Genomic DNA, 13,804 nt, shown 5'->3' with positions numbered 1-13,804 from the left:
GGTAAACTGTTGTGGCAGTGGTATCAAAGGGCGAATTTTGAAATGAGTCGTCCCCATGCTATTTTTTTTTGCCATATGAAACCATCCAATTATGCACACAAATCCACTTAGGGCGCGATTCAGCAGCTATTTAATAGCATGTTTAAAAATTGTTTATTTAGTGAACCCTTAGTCTCCAGTACAGTATATGTGGGAATGGCACAGGTATATGTTATAATGCTCTATTTCCTTCAGTTTTGTTGATTGTTGAGTTGTTGAGTTAATTAAGTAGTTTTTTAGACTGGTCTTTATCATTTTATTTTAATAATTCAAATTTGCTTGCTCTCTTTTCAGTGTTGCTGACAAAATGATGCTGTCACGAGCTTAATTGTATGCTTACATGTATTACCAATACATGATGTTTCACTCTACGTAATATCACTTTGATGTGAAACGACTTTGATTCAATCTTTCTTTGTTGTTGTTATGTAGGCTGCGGTCATAGTCCATAGCTCTTGTGTCGAGCTGCCACTTCTTGGAGTAACACGTTATGAATGAAGGTATATTCCGCCTTAACAGTCAGCAAAATAGTAATTTCATATAAATAACACCACTGCTCTAACTAAAATGAGTATAAAAATGGTTTTGTTGGGCATTATCTATATGGTTTGATGATACAAGTAAGCCTGAAACACTACCTGTAATTACAGATAATATGCTACTGGATAAAGCATGGTTTTGTGGGGCAATAACGCCACCAATTGATTTATAAGGAAGCAGTTATAGTGTGAATTTATTAATGTTAACATTGTTCAATTATAGCAAGAATGTGATTGAACATTTACTTCTATAAGTGTGTTATTTGTTTTTTGTTCGTTCAAGTTAATATGCATTGTATATACTTAAAGTACCTTTCCAAGTCCGTCAACACAGGATACACAGTTAACCGCCAACGACATGTTCGCATCTCCTTCTAAGTGCTTAATAATTGAACATTTCAAGTGTCCGAAAGTGTTCTTTAGAAGAATAATTAATGTTTTATAGCGTCTAGTAGTAATAATATCAAGTGTTTATGATTGTTTTTATTGCTTTCTCCCATCACGTTACTTCTTTACGGGTACAGCCAGGGCTACGGGGAAGTGATGTTATCACATTTTTAAACAAGCATTTGTTTTACCATGCAATCTAATGGAGATGGCATGCTTAATGGTTACGGAATTGTCATTATCCAGTTACATTTTTTTTAAGGGAACAGGAATAATATAAATTTACTATGATGAGATTGTCCCGATGTGGTTTTCATGATTCCTTAACAAAAGGATATGTGGATGGATATGGGAAATACATATCTTGCACATTAGTAGAGGAATCGCATGTTGCGTATTACAAAAAAAAAAAATGAGTCAATATAACGTCAAGCTTATTTTGAGGAATCAAATTGCAATCCGTTATTTTGTTGTTAAATAAACCGATTAAAACGTTGTCATTTTTTTCAAAATGTATTCTACACACCGAAGTGATTCTTTTCTTGACAGTACTAGGCTAGTCTGCAAAACGTTCAGACTTTGTGGCATTTTCTGCTACTAGTAGTCCGTAACATTTGATTTTGTCCCAGAGAACAAAAAAAAAATAATAATGACGGGTTTACCTCGTATGGATAGAAATAAAAGTAACCGTGATTTTACATTATTAACTTTGCTTCACTGAATAACACACGACCTATCTGGGACGTGTGGGCACTTGGTCATCAATTAACCTGAACATAGTCATGAATTCATCTGCTAGCTAAGGAATTCATGACTGGGATATGTTTTTTTTTGTCATCGGATGGTTCGCTCTGTTACTGAAACGTTATTATAAAGAGAAAATGCTACAGTCTGTGACATTCATTACGCAACGGTGCTGGGCAAATATCCCCATCTGATTTCCCTTCAATAGTAAAATAAGTCAAGCACTATGCACCGTGAGTTATGCAGCACACAATACTTTCGGAATAACGATTCTGTAGGGGTAACTCTGTCACTACTTTCTCGAACAGGACCTTCTGAACGAGAAAGACTCGGATACATAGCCCCTTTTCTTCACGTGATCCATTTTCCTGCTCATATAAAATAAAATTGTGCATTCTCATGTAGAATCAAATACCTCAAGGGGTAACGTATTCCGTGCTGAGATTATAGAAATATTACGCTATGATTACATAAAGATTGTATACATTGTTTTTTACATTTAAGCCGAATCTAACTAAACTCTATATATTAAAGAGAAAACGTAAGCTCATACATCTTCTGTTTTACTGAAACCGCATTTAGCATATACGTAGGGAATCATACGTAGTAAGACAATTATTTGTATCTCCATTTAACAAGTGTTTCACTGGTGTTTTAACAGAAAGAAAACAAGTCTGATTACCAACAGATGATGACACACTTAACATCAAGGGTTGGTAAATAATGACTTTAGTTGTCGCTTTGTCAACTATTAAACGGTACATGGTTCAATAAATGGTAATTAATTTAAACATATGTTTCTTACAAAAGAATATGATATTAGTTTCGTTAATAAGTGAAGTCTAAAAGCATCATTTTAGCGATTTTTGATCAATGCATTATTGACTTTGAACATCCTTTTGTTTTGAGTTTGTTACATGCTTCACAAAAGAGTTAATATAAATAAGTCTTCGCATTGAATGGTAGTTACAAAGGTTGTTAAACATTGCCAGAAAGGAAGATGATTGAGTTCCACTTTCAACATTTTTATTTTTAGTCAGTGATCGCATTATAGTTTTGTTTTATCCAATATCGGTAATTATAGTAAGCAACATACACATTGTATAACATTAAATGTGAAAACAACCTTACTTTGTCGTAAGTCCACAATCTGACGTATGTATTTATTTTAACAATTTGTATAACTGAGATTACTATTTTACATTAAACATGTTACAAACAAGGGATGAATAGAAGAACACACTTATTTTATGGACATGACAATGGATGATTTGTATTTGTAAAGTTATTCAGTCATTATATTTAAAAACACGTAACCTAAACATGCACCTATGTATCTTCATAGAAAAAAATTGTCCAATATTTGTTTTGGTGATTTTGATGATATGGGTAATCCTGTGAACATTTTAATTTTGCGTGGTAAAAATATATTTATACCGGTAGGTTAAATCCCAGATGTGCCCGAATTTTATTTTAAGTTTCGCTTTCGACTTGACCTGTACTATTTTATATCTAAGCGAAAAAACAATTTGTGTAACCTTAGCGATTGTAATGATTCTTTATGTAAGGTTCTTTATGTAAGTCTTTTTACTGATTCTTGTGTATTATGTGTTAAGGTATTGTGAATAAACACAGTGGAAAAAAGTAGTTTGCGTGAACAAGTGAAGTCACGATTCCACATCTACTCTCTTTGCTCGCAGTCGTAAGTGAGTTTTATTGCATGGCAAGTAGTCTATTAGAAACGATAAATTTATCATAAGGTATGGGTAATTAACGCGGAACCCCATTAACTTATTTTACAGTTAAAATGGATCGTAACAAGTCATATTCTAATTAATATACTTAGGTTACTGATCAATTAACTTTCAAATCAATCCATCTTTTTCTATCAATCGCTAACTTTAATCGTAAATTGAATGTTTAATGAAGTTCTATTGGTGTTCAGTGACTTGATCTATTTCCTGTAACTTTTACTGAAGGGTTTTCCCTAATGTTACACAGAGAACAGACAAGTCGAGTACTAGAAAATTTATAGTTTATTGATAAAAGTGTCGAATAAATCAAGACTGTATTGACATTTCATTTGACGGAGATGTCAGATGGGTTGAAGTGGTAAAAGCGGTAGAAGGGTGAGAGATATGGGGTTGGATGGGTGGGAGTCGTTGGGAGGGTGGAAGGAGTGACACATTTTTTCCCAGTACATAGCTAATTTTTCACGGTTGTAAAAAATGTATCTTCTAAAGAAAGGACCTGTTGTTAACACTTTTATAATAAAGTAATTGTTTATTCCATATAAAGAGAATGTGTCCGTATAAACGTGTTAGTTTAACACATGTGTATCAATTGCAAACCTAGTTGATATTTCTTTATTGTACTCAGCGGAAGCTGTTGACACGCACGCTGAAATGAACAAAGGGGGCTAGATTGATTGTGTATGATGCTTTCATTCTTCACAATATCGTTAATTATTCAGAGTTAATTCAAACGCCCGACAATCAAAATATCGCAACAATATTTACTACAATATGTACTGACCAATTGAAATATGGCGTGCGTTCCTAATGAGACAATTCTATTTGAGGTGCGTGTACGTATTAACACGTGTCATTTATTACCAAATAAAACCTATCATGGCAATTGAGCTGAAAGGTTCCTTAGTTATTGTTTACAACATTAAAACAATTTATCTAGAGAAGAAAAAACACTCAACTTGTTCACATTTTACACAAAGAAAGCTGGTGCAACCAGTGCACCTATCCTGTGTTGTGAAGGGGGGAAAAACATTGTGTGAAACATGATGTAAAAACGTACTACAGAACACATGGTGTTGATTTCACAAAATATGTTGTAGATTTAACACGAGTGATTTACCAAACTAATTGCACAGTGTAAGATGGAAATGTGTTAGTATAAAGCCAACAAAATTATGTCAATTTTTCTGAATGTTAGAACTATACATAAAAAAAAGGACCAGTGCCTCCAGAGTTATGTTAATGACGACATTTTTCTTAGAAATACAACAGTTGACGAACGTACAGAGGACTGGAGAACTGAAATAAAAGAAGAATTCAAAACTGATATACTTGATGACCGCGGTGTGTGTTAACCGGTGTCTGGCCAGTCGATTTTATAAACTCAGTTTATTTTTTTTAACAGAATCCTGACTGGTACAGCAACTACTGAAATCTGGACATTCAGGACTTATACAAAAATAGCCTGTGTCCTGTAAAAAAAATACTTTTCACTGATCATTTCCGTGTTCATCTCATATTATTTAGTTTGTACATAAAAATGTTGCAAAATTGGCATCGTCATTGCCATCTAGCAAGATGAAGCTCTCTCATTATGCGTTTCCACTGTACTCACAAGAGCATTACAAAATAAGTAGATTTCACTCTCAATATAATTTATTTTTTTATTTTTTTTTATTTATAATTTATAATTAATTTATAATTTATAATTAATTTTTTTTTTTTTTTTTTTTTAATTATTTTATTTTAAATTAAATTATTTTTTTTTTATTTATTTTTTTTATTTTATTTTATTTTAATTTTATTTAATTAAAAAATTAAATTAAAAAATTAAATTAAATTAAATTAAATTATTTTAAATTATAAATAAATTTATAATTAATTAATTATAATTAAAAAAAAGACTTCTTATAATACCTATCGTAATAAGCTTAATCATGTTATTAGATTCTCTAAGAGATTATATTTTAATAACAAGTTTTATGATGCTAGAAATAATTCGAAGAATACCTGGAATATCATTAATGAAATTCTTCATAATGACCGCAAAAAATCAACATATCCTGCTTCTTTCAAAAATGGCGATCAAGAGATTACCAATGACATCGATATTGCAAACGACTTCAATAACTTCTTTATCAATCTTGGTCCTTCATTGGCAGACAAGATTACGAGCAAAGGGACGCATAACGAGTTTATGCATAAAACTAGTCACAACAATTCGATTTTTACATTTCCTGTATGTGAGGAGGAACTCCTTAACGTTGCGACTGCTTGTCTAAAACCTAATAAAGCAGCAGGATATGATGATTTTAAGCCAGGTATCATTAAACACATTATTCCTTTAATTACTAAGCCTTTGACTCATATTTGTAACTTATCTTTTAATACTGGAACATTTCCAGATTCGTTGAAAATTGCAAAGGTTATACCGATTTTTAAAAAGGGCGAAGCAGATTTATACAAAAATTATAGACCCATTTCATTGCTTTCATGTTTCTCGAAAATCATTGAAAGACTTATGTTTAATCGAATTTTTAATTTTCTTAACAAATATGACATTCTATGCAACCAACAATATGGCTTTCGACCACATCATTCTACTGAACTTGCACTGGCAGATGCCGTTGACAAATTGTACAGCAGTCTTGATAATAATAGATCTTGCTTGGGTGTATTCCTAGATCTTTCCAAAGCATTCGACACTATTGATCATACCATTCTACTTAGTAAATTACAACATTATGGCATCAGAGGAACAACGCTGAACTGGATCGATAGTTATATATCTAATCGGTATCAATATATCTCTTACAAAAACACTCATTCTCATCTTGCAGAAATTCAATGTGGTGTTCCACAAGGCTCAATTCTAGGCCCTTTACTGTTTATTATATATGTCAATGACATCTGCCACGTATCAGAAATCGCAAACATTACGTTATTTGCCGACGACACAAATATTTGTTTCGAATCAAATGAAAATGAAAATTTATTTCATATTAAAGTGTCTTCTGAATTGAATAAATTTAACGACTGGTTTGCCTCTAATAAGCTATCGCTTAACATTGGCAAAACGAATTATATCGTTTTTAATACATCCCGAAATTTTAGCTGGGATAAAGATATTTTTATGGGAGGTAAAATTCTCAAAGAGGTATTTTCTAATAAATTCTTAGGTGTACATATTGATCATAAACTTTCATGGGGTGATCATATTTCCATAGTATGCAAGAAAGTTGCAAAGAATATAGGAATATTATCGAAATTGAAACACTACCTGCCACAACACATATTAAAGACACTTTATCAAACTTTAGTGGTCCCACATTTTTCTTATTGCTCGATAATTTGGTCTGGTACACGTGATACTAATCTTAAGCCACTTATTATATTACAAAAGAAAGCTGTCCGCCACATATCACATGCTGCACCACGTGATCACACCAACCTTCTATTCAAGGATCTGAATGTATTGAAAATTAATGACATAATACGTGTAAATCTTGCCACCTTCACTTATAAGGCTTGGAATGGACTCCTACCTAATGCATTTCATAATTATTTAATCAGTAATTCGGATATACATCACCACAACACAAGACATGCAAATCATGCGCATTATCACAACACGAATACCTCAACAGGAATGTTAAGCCTCAGAAATCGAGCAATAAAAACCTGGAATTCTATTACTGACATTATTCTATTATTTCTATTACTGACATTATTAAAAATAAATTATCGTGTAGGACATTTAGAAAATGTTATATTAAAGAAATAATTGCATCGTATTAATTAAAATATCATATAATTGATTTATTGTCGAAACGCTTAATTTGATCTTTAATCTTTTTCTTCTCTTTTCTTTCTTCAGGGAGTCTTCTACATTGTTAAGCTATTGTATGCTTTATAGAAAGACTTCCTTTCACCTTGTATATTTGCACGTGAAAAAACAAAATAAATCAAATCAAATCAAATCAAAATTATACTTGCCGTGATTGTATATTTTGCCACACTTCCTCGTTGTTATGAAACAAAAAGCGTTAATATCCTTGTCAATCAAATTTCTAAAGTTCATTCTGGGTCGCACTGCCGCACCATCATAAAACTATGGCTTTGTGCTTGCAGTCACGTTTTAATGGGGCTGTCGTCAGCTAAAGATCTAAGAAGTCGTAGTTTTAAGGGTATATGAAAACAAGACGAGTTATTCTTTAATATGCGATGAATTTAGTTTAAAATATGATTGTCACATATTTAAACATGATTGATCATTTGAATACATTTTCAAGTAAAGATCTTTCTTTCCTTATCCATGGCTAACAGCTATCCGGAAACAATTGCTGATTTTATCTTACTTGCATACGTTAACGACATCGTAACGGTCAATTATTTATTAATGCATTGTTCTTTCCATGAAGTGTTCTCAGTCTCCCTTTGTTCAGTGGATGTTAAATATTAGTTTACTTTCTGTTGCTCTTATCGACGGGTTTTCCCTTCACTTTCAACACAACGACCTCGAATTCTAGAAAATATACAATGCGTTGCTAATTCGTTAGATTAGTGTATTGAATTTAAAAGCAGGTGACTCATTTGACGGTGGAAAGGAGTAGAAGGGTCTAGGCAATATTGGTGGATTTAGAAGGTTCATGATTACAAGATCAGATGGTCCTACCTTCTAAACGAATGATCAGATTTCAATAATGTGACTATTCATTTGTATGAAAAGGTTGTAATATTTTTTTCTATCGTAATTCAACATAAGGCTGGTTTGAAAACAAGAGAGTAATTAGAGATAAGCCCAATCAGGAGACCAAAGGACTTCCATCTGAAAAATCGTTTACTTAGTGTGAAACCAAACCATCATGTCCCCCTCCTTATGATTGGGAAAAATTCTGGAACATAGAAATAACATTGGTTGGAGAAATGTCTCCCAATCTGATAGACGCATTTGAAGTAGTTTCCTCAGTAGCCAAATATTTTCAAATCTTTTGGACTGATGTCATTCCTACTACGGTGATCAAATATAATATCGGCTTCAGATGCGCTGCATGCTGTTAAGAACTTAACTTAACAAAGTTTTTATAAAAGTAAGCATTCTCTCTGCAAGTTGTGTGAACTCTGAGACGGGGCAATTTATCATGAAACACCTTTAATAATGCATGAGTGCTTTCATTTGAAAGTGTTTGTGTATATGACCAAAGTGTAAAGTTGGCAATAAAATATCTCTGTCAAACGCTGTATATGGTTGAGCAACAGATTGCACCTAGAGTCGCATCCGTTATTTTTTGAAAGAAAATTTACAACACCTGTACACTGTAAAAACACCTGGGTCATTTTGTGTGACCCATCTGCTGAGTCAGCCATACTGTACCCAGAAATGGGTCGTATTGGTTGAGTTATTACGCAAGATTGTTTGAAATTGTGAAATAGCTCGATGAAAGTTTGACTTTTTGCACTGGGTCATTCTCAAAGACTTTTCTCATTGGATAAGTTATGTCATGTGACCACTATCAGCGTTTTTGCATGACGCCTTTCGTAGACAACAGCTGAACACCGTCACACAAATCTACAAACCATACGTAAATTCAGGACCAAGAAGGCAGTCTTAGTTGAATCAAAAACTTTGATGGGCTCTGAAAATGGACACGTTTGTTAGTTCCATCCTTGATGACTGGGGTTTGCCAATGTAAATACCAATATTCAAAGGTAAATATACGCCAAAGTATGCTGACTAGTTCAGGCCACAGGCGCTCGCAACGTTAATTAGTTAAATACTATATTATAGTATGCCATTGTAGATATGATGATAGGCTAGGCCTAAGTAACATGTTATTAGTGCTGCGAGCGCCGTGGTTCAGACAAGCCCATAAATACCCTGATACAGTGATAGTGATACTGATACATAGATAGCTGTAATGTTAGACCTAACGTTTGGTCTTTGATAAAGCATAGGCCTAACCTCACTACGTAAGTTTAACTAAATATAACGTTAGAGGCTAAGACTAGTATAATGTTACTTGTTAATAGTTATCTTGCTGAACAGAGAGTTAACAGTGTGCTGTTAAATGTAGTAAAACAGTAGTATAATCAGACTTTTTAGTGGGGGTGGGGGAGAGCTGAAGGGTAGCAAGGAGTCTGTGCAATGGGAGGGGGACAAGATATGGGGAAGGGGTGTAAGGGGAGGGATAAAATTCCTGTATTTAAGGGTGGACAAGATGTAAAATGGTTCATCATTTCTGTCTTACTAATTTACTTGTATGTCGATTTGGGTGGATGGGGGTGACCAATTGGGGGCTTTTCCCCTACTGGTTATGCCACTGCAGTAAAATATGATATACTCCAACAAACAGTCTTTGCCAAGACTATAGTCGGTGTAATTGAACAATTGAAGTTAACTATATATGTCCTATTTTTATCTGTGGACTATAGGTAGCATGGTACCCAAAAGCCCATGGGAAACATCCTGCTACAGGCTATGCAACAGACTATCTTGAGGAAAGATTGCCCGAAAACGATCCCATGCCTTTAAGAAACAAGAAGCAACACCGAAAGAAGTAAAGAAGCCTACACCTGTAAAGTTCAACATAAAAACAGATCCAAAAGGTACTAATACCATTATCTTGAACAGTCTACATACAATATACTCAGTAAGGGATATAGGTCAATTTCTTTTAACTGTGTAGGCTAAGTAACTGATATTTCTACATCCTCAGTCATTCCTACTGGTATATAATTAAATCGCATAAAATGTCATGATGATTTTTCACTTATAACAGTCAGGTGCCAAGTTAAGTTGCTTGAACCTTAAACTTAGTATGTAGGTAGCCCTCTGTGAGTAGATGATCCCTCTATTTTTTCATGGAGGTCCAAGATCATTTGAGGTCAACAGAATCTTAAATCTGCTATGGTAATGATTCAAGTGAAAAGGATTTGCTAATTATTTAAATTAGTGACAACAGAATTAAGTGTACATTGAAAGCAGCAATTTATTTTCTTTCTTCCAAAGGTTGGGACCAATCTTCCTCAATTCATGGAAGATGAGCTTAAGCAAGATAGAACCCGGAAGCAGCCATTCGTCCTTGCATTTGGTGATAGAAGGTATCCGACTCAGTCATTTGTGATCATCGAAGGGGTTGCTCTGCCAGCAACATATTTGATTGCAGCTTTTGATATTTCTTTCAAATCATTGTACTTGTTTGACATAGCCTACCCCTGCCAGTGTCAAACAACCTGGGAATTTATACACAAATTCCTCATTAAGGTTAGTGAAGGGAAAGGAAAGGTTTCGACATCCCCTTCAGTAAGAAGCCTACATGCTTTTTTAAGTAGTCAGTAAGAGAAAAAAAAGGTATGTAAACAACTTTGTCAAAAGTAGTGTTTAATATGATTTATTTGGTTTTTTATACATTGTAACCTTTTATCGTATAATTTTCTCAAAACACATATAAGGGATATGAACATATCTCCTGTAAACCTTGGGCAGTGCAACATTAGGTTAACACTTAGTTCATGGTCATTAACATGATGGGATGATTACATGAGGTTTTTTAATTTACATAATGTGACAAAGTTGTTTGCTATTTATGTTTGCATGTTATATTACCTTGAACAAGTTTTAAGTTTCATTGGTATTTGTTATTGTTAAGTTTAGAGTGACTAAAGAAGCAGAACTGCCTCACAAACAATGGGGCAAAACTAGTGTTCCACCATACATCATACATGCACAACTAGCCAAAAGCATGACTGATGTACATTTTTTGCCTAAGCAACTGAAAATTTAAACATATTGTAACATATTGGTGGTGCAAAAATATTTATTCACAGTGTTTCCATTTATTGATGACTTTTCAGTGATTATAAGTCTTGTACTGTATGTTATAAACAGCTTTTCCTCATTCAAATCTAATGCTGTTTTGGTACAAGAACTACTGAGGAAATTATCACCTTTCGGATATGCTTGCAAGATTTTATTAATTGGCAGCTGGCCATAGGGTTTGTCTTGCCCCACCAACCCACTGCAAAATATGTTTGATATTGTCTTTGACTTTTGACCATGACAAAGCCCCCACCAAACATTGAGCTTTCCAAAATATTTGATTTCTTACAGCCACCATTGATGTACTACATGTCTTCTTTGTATACCTAACATTTATACAATTGATAACTATGGAATGTTGTTTATTTATATTCTTTAAAAACAATTAGAAATGCTAGCTAATAATCAAATTACTACAGTGACTAAGGATACAAGTAGAGAGTGAGTGCATGCTCCAGTCTTGATTAACTTAATATTACGAACACTGCAGCAAACCTAGCTGTGTGATCAACAATTAAAGTCTTTCAAGTAGCGCAGAACATATTCCTCAGTGAACTAAAGTTTGTGCACATGAATAAATGATCAGTTGTGTTAGTTAAGTATGTCAGGATTTTAAGGAACATTGCTTAGTTTCCAATGATTCTCAGTTGGTACATTAGCCTTAGCCTATGTTCTTGTGTTCATTGTTTGTTTAGTTTTATGGGTATCACATTACTCTGATTTTTACTGTTACTATGATGTTCTAGTTGGAATAAAACAAAATGAATATCGATAATTATATGTGAAATAGAAGAAATTGCATGCTTTATTGTAACACCACTTTGTGACTTGAATAAATTAATTTATCATTAGGAATCAAAGTCTTATGTCATTTCTTTTATAGACTTCCTGCAACTGCAAATGTAAATTCAGCTTTGACCCATTCACGTGGTCAATTTTCTTGACCCAATCTGCTGGGCTGGTGGAGATTGCACTAACCACTGGGTCAAAAGCTGGGTCAAAGTAGCATATGGGTCAAAGTAGCGTATGGGTCAAAATAACCCAGTTTTAGGTCAGATGTCAAATGACACAGATCCTTGGTCAAATTGACCCAAACCTGGGCTGGTGGAGATTCCACTAAGTTGCTGGGTCAAATTTGGGTCAAAAAATGACCCAAGTGTTTTTACAGTGTAAGGAAGTAAGTTGATATATCCCACATTACTTCTTGCAAAGTCCCAGATATGTAACAACATTTTCGTTTTCTGGTATTTGTTGAACCATCTGGCTAACACGGTGTCATTCTGCTTCAAAGCCGCTGTAGTCTAATAATTTAAACAGACACCTCTGGAGACAATTAACAATGATTTCATTTGAAAAACGTATAACTAACATTTGAGCAATATAAGTGCGTGTGTAACTTGAGACAACGGTAGTTTCATATCATATCAAACTTCAAGATATAAAACAAATGCTAGTATCATAGAGCTTCCATTTGTTTATTGAGCAAGGCTGATATCTTTAAACAATGTATGTATTAAATTATACCTGATAAATACGGAAGATAAGTTCCAGTTGCTCAAAATGATGCAAGCGATTCAACATTTTTGTAGGACTACGTTGTACTATGACGGATATTAACGTTTCTTGATATAAATTTAGGATGCCGGTAACAGTTCTATACTCTATATTGGTAAACCAAATAGACCCACTTCCCTGCAACAGAAAAAAGGGATAACGAAATGATTGGAGAATAAGAAGTCAATCAACAAAATAGCAAGAACAAATTATTTGAAGGCCTTAAGGATTTACATTTTGTAAATACTACACACAATGCATTCTTTATTATTCTATTTCTGCGATACACCATAACGTTCCAAGGGTCGCCGTGGCATTTGGCAGTGGTAGTTTAAGCATATAACTCATCGATAATTTATAAACTGGAGCATAGTTTGTACTTAATGTTACAAAATGTGATTTCACCGTTCCAGTTGGAAACCTTTAAAATTATTTAATGCATGTGCTTGATTTAAAATAAAATGCCTTAGTTATATTAAAAAAAATGATAAGCTTCGATAATTGTTTGAGTAGGCTATGTGAGGAAATTATTTTTATCGTCATTGAAATATGCATAGCATTTCTCATTCTATTGCATTAGTATCATAATAAAGTCTTGACAAGACGATAAGCTTTTATCGATTTGACATTTATTCAAAGCTAACTATATTCTTGAGAAAACGTAAGCTCATACATCACATGTTGTACTCATACCAGATTTAGAATATACAAAGGGAATCATAAGTAGTAAGAAAATCATGTATATCTCCATTCTATTACAAACGTGTGAATTGCTGGCTGAGGTGATTATTTATCAACTATAATGTCTGCACGATTGCTGAAAGCAAGTGAATTTTTCTTCTATACTAGTATTTGTTCAGTTTACTGCTGTAATGCCGCGATAGGCCCAACAAGTATGCCCATTACGTTGAGTCATAAGATACCATCTATTTATAGTGCCAAACCTTTTCTCTGGAATCATTCATTCCAAT

General features: G+C 33.6%; 1 long non-coding RNA gene across 1 annotated transcript; it reads left to right on the top strand.

The window, feature by feature from the left end:
- Nucleotides 1-8,780: 8,780 nt before the first annotated feature.
- On the top strand, nt 8,781-12,448 carry LOC139977417 (uncharacterized). The gene is made up of 3 exons (XR_011796530.1): nt 8,781-9,169; nt 9,893-10,066; nt 10,470-12,448. It is a non-coding gene; the product is annotated as an uncharacterized lncRNA (long non-coding RNA).
- The last annotated feature ends 1,356 nt before the right edge of the window (nt 12,449-13,804 follow it).

Source organism: Apostichopus japonicus, chromosome 12 (assembly GCF_037975245.1).
Source record: "Apostichopus japonicus isolate 1M-3 chromosome 12, ASM3797524v1, whole genome shotgun sequence".
NCBI classification, from domain to species: Eukaryota; Metazoa; Echinodermata; class Holothuroidea; order Aspidochirotida; family Stichopodidae; genus Apostichopus; species Apostichopus japonicus.
Note: the sequence above shows the minus strand (reverse complement) of the source record. Positions and strands in the feature narration are given on the sequence as shown.